We start from the raw sequence: 13,014 nt of genomic DNA, 5'->3' as shown, positions 1-13,014 counted from the left end.
GGTTAGGATGGGCGCACTACATAAGGCTCGCTTTAGTGCCTGAAATGCGTTGTCTTGTTTTTCTCCCCAGTCGAAGGTTACATTTTTCTGGGTTAGGGTGGTAAGTGGCTCGGCAATCTTTGAAAAGTTCGGTATGAACCTTCGGTAATACCCGGCGAGTCCCAAAAATTGCTGGATTTCTGTAGGGGTCCTTGGAGTAGTCCAACTATCTATTGCCTTTATCTTGGAAGGGTCCACGTGTATTCCTTCTTTGCTTACAACATGTCCTAGAAAATCCACTTCCCAAATCCAAAATTCGCATTTGGAAAATTTTGCGTAAAGTTTCTCTGCCCTTAATGTTTCCAGTACTTGGCGGAGGTGTTGGCTGTGTTCTTCCTGGCTTCTTGAATAGATAAGTATATCATCTATGAACACGATCATGAATTTATCCAGGAAGGGACGACATACTCGGTTCATCAAGTCCATGAACACTGCTGGAGCATTCGTCAATCCGAAGGGCATTACCACAAATTCGTAGTGACCATAACGTGTTCGGAAAGCCGTTTTGGGGATGTCTCCTTCCAGTACTCGTAGTTGGTGATAACCAGATCTTAGATCGATCTTTGAGAAGTAGCTTGCTCCCTATAGTTGGTCGAATAGATCGTCTATGCGCGGTAAGGGATATCGGTTCTTGATCATGAGTTTGTTTTGCTCCCGATAATCGATGCACATGCGGAAGGATCCGTACTTCTTTTTCGCGAATAGGACTGGTGCTCCCCATGGTGAGAAGCTCGGTCTGATGAATCCCTTGCTCAGCAGCTCGTTTAATTGACTGGATATTTCCTGCATTTCGGCTGGGGCTAAGCGGTAAGGTGACTTTGCTACAGGGGTAGCTCCGGGGATTAAGTCGATTCTAAACTCGACTTGATGTTCCGGTGGGATTCCGGGAATATTTTCTGGGAAAATATCTGGGAAGTTGCAGACTTCCGGAATGTCTTTAATGTTTTTTGATTTTCTTTTCTTGTCTACTACGTGGGCTAGAAAGGCATGATATTCCTTACGAAGGTTCTTTTGTGCTTTAATACAGGAAATGATTTGTGAATTTGAACTAGGTTTGTCGCCATAAATGAAAATAGTTTCGTCGTTTGGCAGATTTAGGCGAACGGCCCTTTCGTGGCAAAGGATATCGGCATGGTGAAGGCTCAACCAATCCATACCAATGATGACATCGAAACTTCTAATGGAAATGGGCATAAGATCGACTCGAAACAAGCGCTCGTTTAAATTTAGTGTGCATCCTACGTATAAATCGTTTGCGTGTTCTGTTTTACCATTTTCCATTTCTACAGTGAACATTTTATTGAGTGGTTGGGGTTTTTTTGACTAAGTAGGTGTTTGAATTTATGACTCACAAAACTTCTCTCCGCACCGCAGTCAAAAAGTATGCATGCATAAGTGTTGTCGATTAGGAACGTACCTGTAACCACCGTGGGGTCTGCTATTGCTTCATTCTGTCCTACAGCCAGCACTTTCCCCACACCGCCAATATTCCTTTCCTTGGGACAATCCCTCCTGAAGTGTCCAGTCTCTCTGCACCCATAACACGCCCGGCTTACTCCAGTGCCAGAAATTTGAGTGATTGGTCGTGCCGGTGCTTTACAGAAACGGGTTGTGTGCCCTTTTCTGTCGTAGTTCTTGCAGTGCACCTCACGACAAATACCGTGGTGATGGTAGTTGCACTTGCTGCACTTGGGCAGATTTCCCGCATATGGTTTTGTTGGTGCAGAGGTAGCAGGAGTTGTGGTGGGGGTAGTAGCAGCATGAACCGCAACCATTTGCTTCTTTGAAAGTTCTTGCGAAGTTTGCCCCTTCCTTTTGTTCCAAAATTTCTTGTTGTTGTTGTTGTTGTTGGCATTGATCTCATTGTTGCTGTTCCCTTTGGTTGGTTCAGCCATAATAGCCGCGACTCCTTGACAGACACCATGATCAACAAGAGATTGCGCTAGTTCCTTGGCGCTGGCGAAGGTCAAGGGTTTGGAAGCTAACACACTTCCTCGAAGTTGGGGTGATAGTCCCCAGATGTATCTCTCGACCTTTTGGCTTTCCAGGGTTAACATTCCTGGGAAAAGTGTTATTAAGTCACTGAACCTGTTGGTGTAACCTGCTATGTCCGAACCTACCATCGAAAGGTTCCACAGTTCCTGTTCAAGCTTCTGAATCTCGCCCCTTGGGCAGTATTCTCGAAGGAGCATTCTTTTCAGGTTTTCCCAACCCATGGAGTTCGCTACCACCAGGGTTAGTGTTTGGACGTGGCCGTTCCACCATGTCAGGGCGCGTTCAGAGAAAGTAAAAGCGGCAAACTTTACTTTGCTTTCTTCAGGACATGCACAGATTTCGAATACAGCTTCCGTCTTCTCTATCCATTGAGATAGAGCCAATACTCCCCCAGTCCCGTAAAAGGGAATAGGTTTTCCGTTGGTGAAGTCTTTGTAAGTGCATACCCCTGAACGGCTTTGACCTTGGCCATTTGTAAAACTGTTTGTTCCTCCCCCCGATCCGTTGTTGCTCATTTGTGCCATTGCTGCAGTTACAGCAGCGGTTACAGCAGTCTGGAACATAACGGTGTCCATAATTGGAGGAGGTGGTGGAGGTGGTGTTGAAGTTGAGTTTCTGCGTGTTGATCTACGAGGAGGCATGTTCTTGTAGAGAAAAATAAGAATGAATACTATAAGTTTCTAATGTTTTGACAATCGTGTGTTAGTTGTATCTTGTAATTTGTTTTGACTTTAGTTTATGGTTTCAAGGTAGGCATAGAAATTTAAAACTCATAATTTTTGAGAGGTATAAAATAAGAAATACTTCATATTCATACATATAGGTCACACCTGAGGTGTGTTACATTACATGTTTTGTTTGGAAAATTTGATCCTCCTAGAGGTCTCCGATTACATATACAACAGGGAAAATAAGGGAAATAAGGAAAAAAAACATTTATCCGAAATCCTAATCTATAAAAAAATTGTTGGGGCTCGAACAAGTTCTACTTGCGGCGTTTGGAGCTAGATTCGGCATCCGACCGTTTGACTCCCATCAGTCGCCTCTCGAGATCTGCTTGTTGTTCCTTCATCTCTCTTATATTTTCCAGAGCCGTTATCATTTGGTTCTGAAGTGTCCTCGTGTAGATTTGGGTATTCTCATGTAGTCCTTCCAAACGGCGGATGTCAGCGGCGTTACCTTGGGTAGCAGCATTGACCTCGCGAACTCTGGCTGCTTGCCTGTCCATCTCGTAGTTCTGGGTAGCTATAACGTTCACAATAACAGGAAGTGCTCGATCAGCTGAGCTTCCCCCACTGACATTGTAAAAATCTCGGCACATGCCGAAAGGAGGGCGTACACCTTGTTGGCGGCTCCAGTAGTAGAGGTGACTTCCCCACATGGGAATGGGTCCCGGTTGATATGGTCTGATTTCGGGAGGATAGGGGATGGGAGGGTCGATTACTTCCGGCTCGGAGTCTGTTCCGCTAGAAGTTCCCTCGACCTCTTCGTCGACTTCGAATTCTTCTTCGATAATCCCTTCGGGTTCTTCCTCGGCCTCTTCTTCGATTTCCTCTGGGTCTTCCTCCGGGTCTTCTTCTATCCAACCGCCGTTGCCTTGGTTTGGATAGTAGGGATCTCCTGGTAAATGGAATCCGGCCATTTGTCTATACTAGGATAGAGGTATGAGAAAATAAATTTCTATTTAACGACTTACTATTTATAATTATATTTTTACGGAGCACAAATATTTTATTGTACAACTATTTTTAACAATACTCGTATAGTATTTCAAATTGGCGAAATCTAAAATAATTTGTATTTGGTAAGTTTTTGGCTTGTTGTCCACTACGACCATTCCTCGACGTACGTTGGTCAAATCCAGGATAAATATAGTTGATCAGGCTATATTTATTCTCGACCTAATTACATACCCCGAGGCTCAATCGTAGTGTCGTAACTTGCCTTAATACTTTTTAGTAAAACTTGTTATGATACGAGATTAATGCATGCTTGTAAAAATGTATATCTTTAAAAGAAAGTATATTGTTCACGAAAACGTTTCGTCAGAGGGTTTTTGGTCCCCTTTGCATTTATAGTTTGTATATCGTATGTGGTTCGATATACTTAGTTCACTATAAACAATGCTCTGATACCAATCTGTCACACCCCCCAAACCAGAATGGCGGAAACATTCGGGGGTGGATGACTTCACGTAGTATCACAACCATTGAATATTGTAAAGAAAGTAACACAACCAACATATATATATATATATATATATATATATATATATATATATATAATGAAAACGTATGTTGTTGCGTTATACATATTAGCAAAAGAACATTACAATATGATGATAAATGTTCAGTAATAAAACATCCTTAGTGTTCCCTTCTCCAAGAGCTGATGGTTACCTGTATTACTGATTCCCTGAGAAATACAAGTGGTTTCGAAAAAGTGTCAACAATTAAGTTGGTGAGTTCATAAGAGTTTTGCATTGAAAAGTATGTCCTTTTTTATAGTAAATCGATGAACGAGGTTTTCAGAAAATCCAATATTTTCTATAAATGATTTTGAAAAGTTTCCAGTGTTGGAGTGCATTAGTGTTTTTCATACTTGAATAATAATAATAAAATTTGTGTTAACAATAAAATGGAAAACTGAATGCATATATGAATCTCGTAAATCAAACTTGTTTTTATACTTTTATGTGAGTTTTATAACCATAATATTGACACTGGCGGCCTGTAACAACATTCTTAGGTGTTGTAGTGTTATGACATTTGTCAACCCAGACCTGCCGATCTAACTATAGCTAATAGTTTAGGTGCGGGGTTGTCAATCCCGTATAGATCTATACACAAGTATCACGCTCTCTCTCCAAGAGATTATGGTATATAATACAGGACTTGAAATGCATACATACGAGTACGTTGAAGTTTAAATGTCTCACATTACTTGGTATAAACAGATTTACGATAATAAAGACTTTACTTCTTTTGAAAGTATTTCATTTGTCGAGATGTATATGTAAATGTATGAATAACTGGAATACTATACTCATTATAGTTTCTCAAAAAGTATGTTTCCATTTAGTAATAACAACTTGGTGATATAATAGCCCTTTTAAACATAAAGATATTTTTCTATCGAAACCCTATAAGAACAATATTATAATTATGTTTATAAATTGATACTTTGACCTGTAATGTACTTGTATTCCCCCCCCCCCCCCCCCTAAAACGTGAAAAGAATTGAAAAGTAGGGGTATGAACTCACTCGTTAATTTTGAAGAGAGAGGCTAGAGTTGAGCAGAGTTTCGACCGCGGAAAGTTGCGTTTTCGGGCTCTCGGGAATCTCTGCAGCGTAGATCTTTCGTCGGGGGCTCAAGTGCGGAAACCGAGGTGAGGGAATGGTCTCTGGAGCTGGGAGAATGACTGAGGAATTGTGAAAGTGTGCCAAAACTCGAAGCTCAACCTCTCTATTTATAGTGCTGGAGGAGTGAGTACGCGGGGCGTACCTCGTTATGCTGGGCGTAATATGGCGTCATGGCTTACGACTCCTGGCTAGCTAAGCGTAGAGGGGGCGGGCCGATGGGACCCGACTCTGGGTCTAGTACGCGGGGCGTACTCCTAGAGAACGCGGGGCGTAATCCGGCCTGTCCTCTTCTAAATTCCGTAACTTTCGCGTACGCGCTCCGTTTTTCGTGTTCTTTATATCCACGCGTAGGTGAGATTACGCTCTACAACTTTCATTTAGACTCCGTCGGCTAGTTTTGACTTTATTTTTAATGATATAATTTTAATAGGCCGGGCCTCCTAAAGTTCGTTAAAAATTCATAGGTTCTTTATTCGACGTCGGTTTTCGTTTGTCTTTTTATCGTTTTATTACTACTGTGGAGATCTTCAACTTCCGTTTAGGTGGCGATAGCTAAATAACACTCAATCTTCAATTTGAGTTTTTAGCCCTCTACTACTGTTACGAAACTTAGGAAATTCGTAACTTCTTCATACGAAGTCCAATTTGGGCGATCTTTTTATGCACGCTCACCCTTCAACGAGATCTACGACTTTTGTTTAGATACTTAAGGCTAAAATGCATTTTATTGAGATTTTACTTTTTACGTCAAATAATGTTTTAACGTCGTGTCGTAAATATACGAGTGGTTATAATTTCATCAATATAACCCGGTTTTGAGCGTTCTTTATGTTTTTGGAAACCTTGGCATGATATCTAATATTTGATGCATTCCAACTTAGATACTCGAACACTTTATTTTCGAGGTTAATTTCGTTGTATTTGGCTTTTGAGTGTTACAATGCTTTTGGAAAATATAGGGTTGTCACAGAGACCATGTACGTTGATGTTCCAGCGGACAGCAGGATCATCCGGACCTACAAGGAGTTCAAGAGGTCTGGTCCGAGGGATCTCACGCCGGAGATGCTAAAGTCCATTCACGAAGCCGATAAGCCTGCTCCGAGAAGCAAAAAGGCAGATAAAGGCAAACAGGTGGCGAAAGGGGCTAAAGGCCCTTCTCCTAAAAAGAGGAAAGCTACTAAAGCTGCTCAGTCCCCGCAGCAGAAGAGGCGAAAGACTCAACCAAAGCGAAAGCTAATTATCGCTTCCTCTTCAAGTGAGTCGGAAGGTGAGTGTTCGGATTCGGCTAACGACTCTCCAAGAGGCAACACACCTCCAAAGGGCAACACACCACCCAGATCACCTACCCCTGATATGCAAATCCATACCTCTCCACTTCCCTATCCTACTCAAATAATTCCTACTTCCATTCCCACCATAAACCCCTTTACCAACATTCCAAAAACCTCATTCCCTATGCCACCACCCATTTTCACCGATTCAACAACAACATCTACTGCAAATGTTACAACCAACGTATCTGATACGGGGGTTCATACCGATGCAACCGAACCACCGCCATCAACCGAACCCATACACACAACCGAAACACAACAACCACCCGAACCTACCCCCACTCAAACACAACAACCACCCGAACCTACCCCCACTCAAACACAACCCGAACCTACCCCTGCTCAAACTCAACCTGAACCTACTCATACCACAACACCACCAACTTCACCACCACCACCATCTCCTGGTCATGCCTCTGACGGAGATAACCCTTTCCTTGGCGGGGAAAACATGACATTTGATTCGGTCTATTTCAGTCTATTTCAAGTGCAAAGCGACGATGATGAGGATGCTCCGGTAACAAAGAAGCACCTTAAGGAGCTCCATGAGAAGGTCGACTTGCTCATTGCTTCTTCCTCCAACTCTTAATCCTCTCTCTCTGAAGCCGCTCTTCAGAAGATTGTTGATGCCTTCTCTAAGGCTCAGCAAGATTCGGTCGCTTCTGCCACCGCCGCCATAGATGCCTCGACAAAAGCTTGTGAGGCAACGACCGAAAAAGTCGATAAACTATTCTCTGACGCCTCTACCCTGTTACAATCTTTGCAGGAGAGTGCCACTGCTACCAAGACAATGTTGGAACCAATTGTTCAACAGTTGGCCACGTTTGTCTCCACGGAGTTGAAGTCATTTGCCACTCTTCGCGAATCGCTCTATGACGACAACTCTACCCTTCGTGCCTCTATCGACGAGCGCCTCTCTAAACTCCAGGAGGATCTGGCCGCTGAAAACTCGTTGATGGACGTTCTAGCAAAGAAGACCACTGCCCTAAAAGTCAAGAGTGCTCAACTCTTCAATTCTCAACAACAACTTGACACTCTTTGATCCGAACGGGAGGTAATCCGGACGTGTGTTTCGGATGTACACTTAGCTATATCCAGCATCCTTGAAGCGCACGATCCGATTCTGAACTATTCTGTGAGGCGTACCCTTGCAGAGAAACTCGCTCCTGCCCTGGATCTGCTAAGTAAAATTGAAGGGCTACCCAGTTTTGTGTCCACTCCGAAACAAGGGGGAGAAAAGGAGTCCGGATCGCAACCACCTCATTCCTCAAAGGCAACTCACACAACCGAACCTCCTCCTACAGGCCAAGCCTCTGATTCGGGTGTGAAGGAAAAAGGCAAGAAAATTGTTGAGGAAGAAGAGGAAGAAGACAACGAAACCATTGCCGACTTGCTGAAACGCAAAAGTCGACGCAATGCTGAAGATGATAATGTTCGTGTGGCGAGAGAAGCTGAAGAAGCAGAGCGCAAAAAGAAAGAAGCCCACGACCTCCTCAAGAGTAGGAAAACTCTGTTTCCTGCTTGGACTCGAGAGAGGATGATAAAGGAGGCAATCGATACTCCGAGTATCTTATGGCTTGAACCGGTAATCTCCTTTGACTGCTACAACTCCGTCGACTCTCAGTTCGACATGCCCTTAACCCGAAAGGCGTTCATCTTTCACGCCTTCGCCAACATTGTCGAGATCCCTCATCCTCATCCGGAGGTTGATCGGGAATTGATTGAGTTCTATCTGAAGGCCGCTCAACCCCAGTACCAAACCTGGAGCGCTCAGAAGATCATCAACGTTCGGGTTCTGAAGCCATATACTGAAGGGAGATTTATCAACGTTCGGTTCAAAGTGCTCAGAGGGTCTGCAAAAACCGAACATGCCATCTCTTTAGCAGATCTACCGAACCTCAACCCCCATGACTGGATCGTTCTGCACAACATCCTTCTGGCTAATGAAGTTGAATATGGTCCGATCATTGACCATCTCAAGAGGATGTTGGTGTGTTATATCATGGAGGTCGCCCTGATGGATCAGGAGATTGCAACTGTCTTCAAGAAGAAACCGAAGATCTCTCCTATTGGTTCAGCCAGTGATCTAAACCAGATGAAGATGGGAAAAATTGACCCGAGGCGTAATTCGGTCATGTTCACTAGGAGTGAAGGACAGAAATGTCTCTTTGCCTTAGCTGATAAACATCTTTATACCACTGCTTGTCTTGAGCATGTGCTGGGGATCATCCACAGGTGCAAAGAAAATACAGCGGATGATATCAAATATTTTAACGATATGATACAATGGTACATCCGATTCAGACAGACAATCCTCGCGCTTATCTCTCATCTGTTTGAGACTGTAAAGAAGAAGGTTCCTGCTGCTGCTACTGGCCCAAGTAAGAAGACAAAGTGATCTCGCTCCAATTTGACGCAAAGGGGGAGATTGTTGGGTAGCATAGCGTAGCATTTTTGATGTATTGCGTCTGTTGGGCTGGGTTTATAGTCCATGTTTTGTACTTCGGTTTGGGCTTGTCTAACCGTGAGCTGATAGGGTTTAGTATATAATGATGTGCTTGCATGCATATTAGCAGAACGATTGATAGCAATTACGATAGCTTTACAGATTTTCTTCATCGTTCTTGTAAACCCTAAATCCTCTACAGTAGAAGTTCTTTATCGAGCTCTGCTGAGGATTATTGATTAATTATTCGACATCTTTTGATCCATTCTTTTGTTCTTGTTGTTTATTCATTTATTTCTTTACCTGTTTTATAGATCTAATCGATCTTCAAGTTAGTTTTTAACTTATCACACTCAACTAGAGAATTCCTAATTCTCCCTCACTTCGAACACTAACCACCACCCACTGGTGGTGAAACCAAAACATAACCTAATCGACCTAACCGGGTACAACCATTGTTGACCATGGAATGAATTACATACGTAGAATGATCCTCCCTACACAGATCAATCAAATCCCAAGAGGAACATGAATTTCAACTGAAGACCTCAAAATTTCCCACTTGTAACCGCTTACAAGCATAGACAGCTACCAATATATGACCCAAACATACCTTTCTTACTTGCAATCCTAACGACGATCCGACACCTGGACTTCCCTTATCCGAAGAATGCGGGCCCTTGCTCACATCGCTAATGTACTCATGCCACATCAATCCATCTGCGCACACCGAAGCTAATATACTGTCGCTAACCACTGCAACCAACATACCCCAAGATAAGAATCCAACCTAACTCGGGAGGTTACAAGCCTGCCCACTGCTTCTAACTCAGAAAAACTGAAGGACAAGATCCATGCCACGGATAACGACAATCTAACCCAACAATCCACCACTTAAATCCCATATACGATTTCCATGTATATCATATCAACCACCTCCTCCGTGTGTCTCAAGGCCCGAGGCCTGACCTCCAACACAACCCTCACGACTTCCAACCAACATACACATCTGGGTCTAAACCACTCAATCCCCATCAATATCGCCATAGGGGCCTGAACAAACACAAAACCCATCCTCGCCTGAGCAGGGCCAAGCCAAAAGATTAACAGATACGGAACCACTGACTCGAACCATGGTATCCAAGCATGCTATCTTCCCTGACCAGTCTTAGAATCCCTGAAATCCTCCTTAAATTGAGTATGGATCCTGTGCTTTCAGTAATATTAGCCCAATACTACCTTCCACACCTATCTATACTTTCCTCAAGAATCATCTCGGGTCCTCTAAAACTTAGTCATAAAATACTTCTAAAACTTGCTCAACAGCAAGGAAATGCACTAAAAATACTCCCTAGGCTATCCTAGGGTTCCACACTTCTCTACCATCAGTAGCTAAAGAACTCCTCACAATGTCAATTAGCTATTCCATGAATACAATCATATGCAATAAAGCTCAGATAATCCTTCGAGTAATAGACTCGTCCCTACAACGGTTGGACTCAAATGAGAGCTGCGCAACAGGGTTAAATCCGTCACTCTGAGGTTATCCAACCCTTTTCACATGTGATTTGACATATTCACCTAATAGCTAACTCACGTCACTCATGAGTTCCACAAAGCAGAAAGCAAGCAACATTCAAGCAGAGAAGCCGACAAGCACTACAATGCAATAAAATCAGACACATTCTCCTATGGAATCTTCAAACTCAAACTCCAAACACCATAGATGCACCTTACCCCTGCTCTCACTCTCCTTGAGTGGCTAATCATTCTTCACGCCGAACCGCTATGAACTGCGCCCAAACCAAGGAAACCACCACTGCCTCATCCAATAACGTGACTGGCTGGCTAACCACTGCACCCACTCATGAAACTTCCACCAACCCTGCAACACTTGTGTATGCTAGCCATACATAACGTTGTATCCTATAGACAGTCGAATACCTGATCCTATCCTAAGCCCTTCATCAAAAAAGAACAAGAATAAGGCCAAATCAAACATTTTCAGGCTATAGAATCTTAGTTATGTACAACTATGATGCATACACCAAGCAACTACAGTAATGATGTCAATTTCATATACCAAAGAACCCTAGGCTATCAGACATCATATAAGCAGGAAATTATATCATGCAATTGATGGGTTTTGAGCATTCTAACACTTCCTAAGTGTACATGCAACCCTAATAACCTTGAATCTATGTTTTCTCTATATACATGCAAATTTCTTTTACAAGGTTATATCCTAACTAGCATGGCATGGGGATTACATAAAATATAAAACTAGTAGAAATACATACCTTGTTGTTGCTTGGATTCCTTCAAGACTTTGTGAGCCTAGCACCCCAAATGTTGTGCCTCAAATGCTTCACACAACACCACAAAACTTGGAATAACTTGAGAGAATACTTCTAGCACTCAAAATCGGTTATGCCCTCTCTAGTAACCTTACTAGCCAAATTTCACTAGCCAAAGGGTCCCTTTTATAGTGGTGTCATAATTAGGGTTTTCACATGAATACTCTTAATTGTCATGACTCTTCATTTCTCATGACCCATGGGTTTGTAACTCCCATGGACTATCCATGGAGCTCCAAATGGTTACATCCATAACCCATAAACCATGGATCATTAATCCACCATAAAATAGTTGATGATTGTCATAATCAACCCTTATATATTTAATTAGTCTCACTTTGATCACCAAATTAATACTAGATTAATACTTGATCAAATACTAATTAAATAATACTATTATCAATATATTAGAACTAATAATATATTAATAATCATAAGTGCCATATTCTCTCATTTAGTCTATCCAAGTATTGCAATGCCATGCAACCCAAATGGGCCATGCCGGGATGGATCAAGTACATACCAAATAAAGTTATGGACTTAGACACTATATCCAACAGTCTCCCACTTGGATAAGTCTAATAACTATATTTGCAAATATGACTTCAAAATCCGACTAGCAATCGTAGCTCTTTCAAAGTCTCTCGGAACTGAGATGATGATGATACGCCATTTAAGATAAGTGATCATATAATCCTCTGCTCTCATGATATCAGCCGGACAAACACATGGAACATGGTCTTAGTTATTGTCCAGCATTTGTTTCTTGATCTCCGATTTGTTTCGACATAGAACTAAATTGAACACATCAATTAGGTTCTGACCGGGCCCGGTACATGGGTCAAAACCAAATCATCGAGGGGCCCAGATATCGCTTCTATTTCTAGAAGGAACAGATAAACTTCGACTGATATGCTTGTACTAACTACTTGTTGAATTACTCACAAAGGCACGTTTTATAACATCGAGTTACCAATGCGTTTTCATACAATCAATGAATAACCAACTCATAGTCAACAACTCATATCTCTAGGTTTGAAGATTTATATGATATTACCGTCTCATGATCACTCGAGATAAATTCCATGAAGTGATGCAAGTGAGCGTGGGTTGAATCCAATACTCAGCCCTTATGAGTACTCATGAATGTTGTAGCAACCATTGCATTGTCTAAAGCACTTTAGACAAATCATACAAGCCAGATTCATGACAGTCTTGAATCAATACTTACTTCCAAAGTTTGACCGACTGTGGATGGTTTGAATAATATGATATATAGTATAACATGATTATTCTGGAAGTAAAAACATGCAAAATTGAAACATAGTAAACAATCAACACAAGATAGTAACACCTTACTCATAAATAAATAACAACTTTTATTTATTATCAAATTTCAATTACATTTTACAAGTTTCAGGAATCTAATTATTGAAACTAATATCATCCTTCAGGCCAATGCGCCTTGCATGCTGTAAAT

The sequence above is a fragment of the Lactuca serriola genome, chromosome 6 (assembly GCF_051521515.1).
Source record: "Lactuca serriola cultivar US96UC23 chromosome 6, Lser_US96UC23_V15, whole genome shotgun sequence".
Taxonomy (NCBI): domain Eukaryota; kingdom Viridiplantae; phylum Streptophyta; class Magnoliopsida; order Asterales; family Asteraceae; genus Lactuca; species Lactuca serriola.
Note: the sequence above shows the minus strand (reverse complement) of the source record.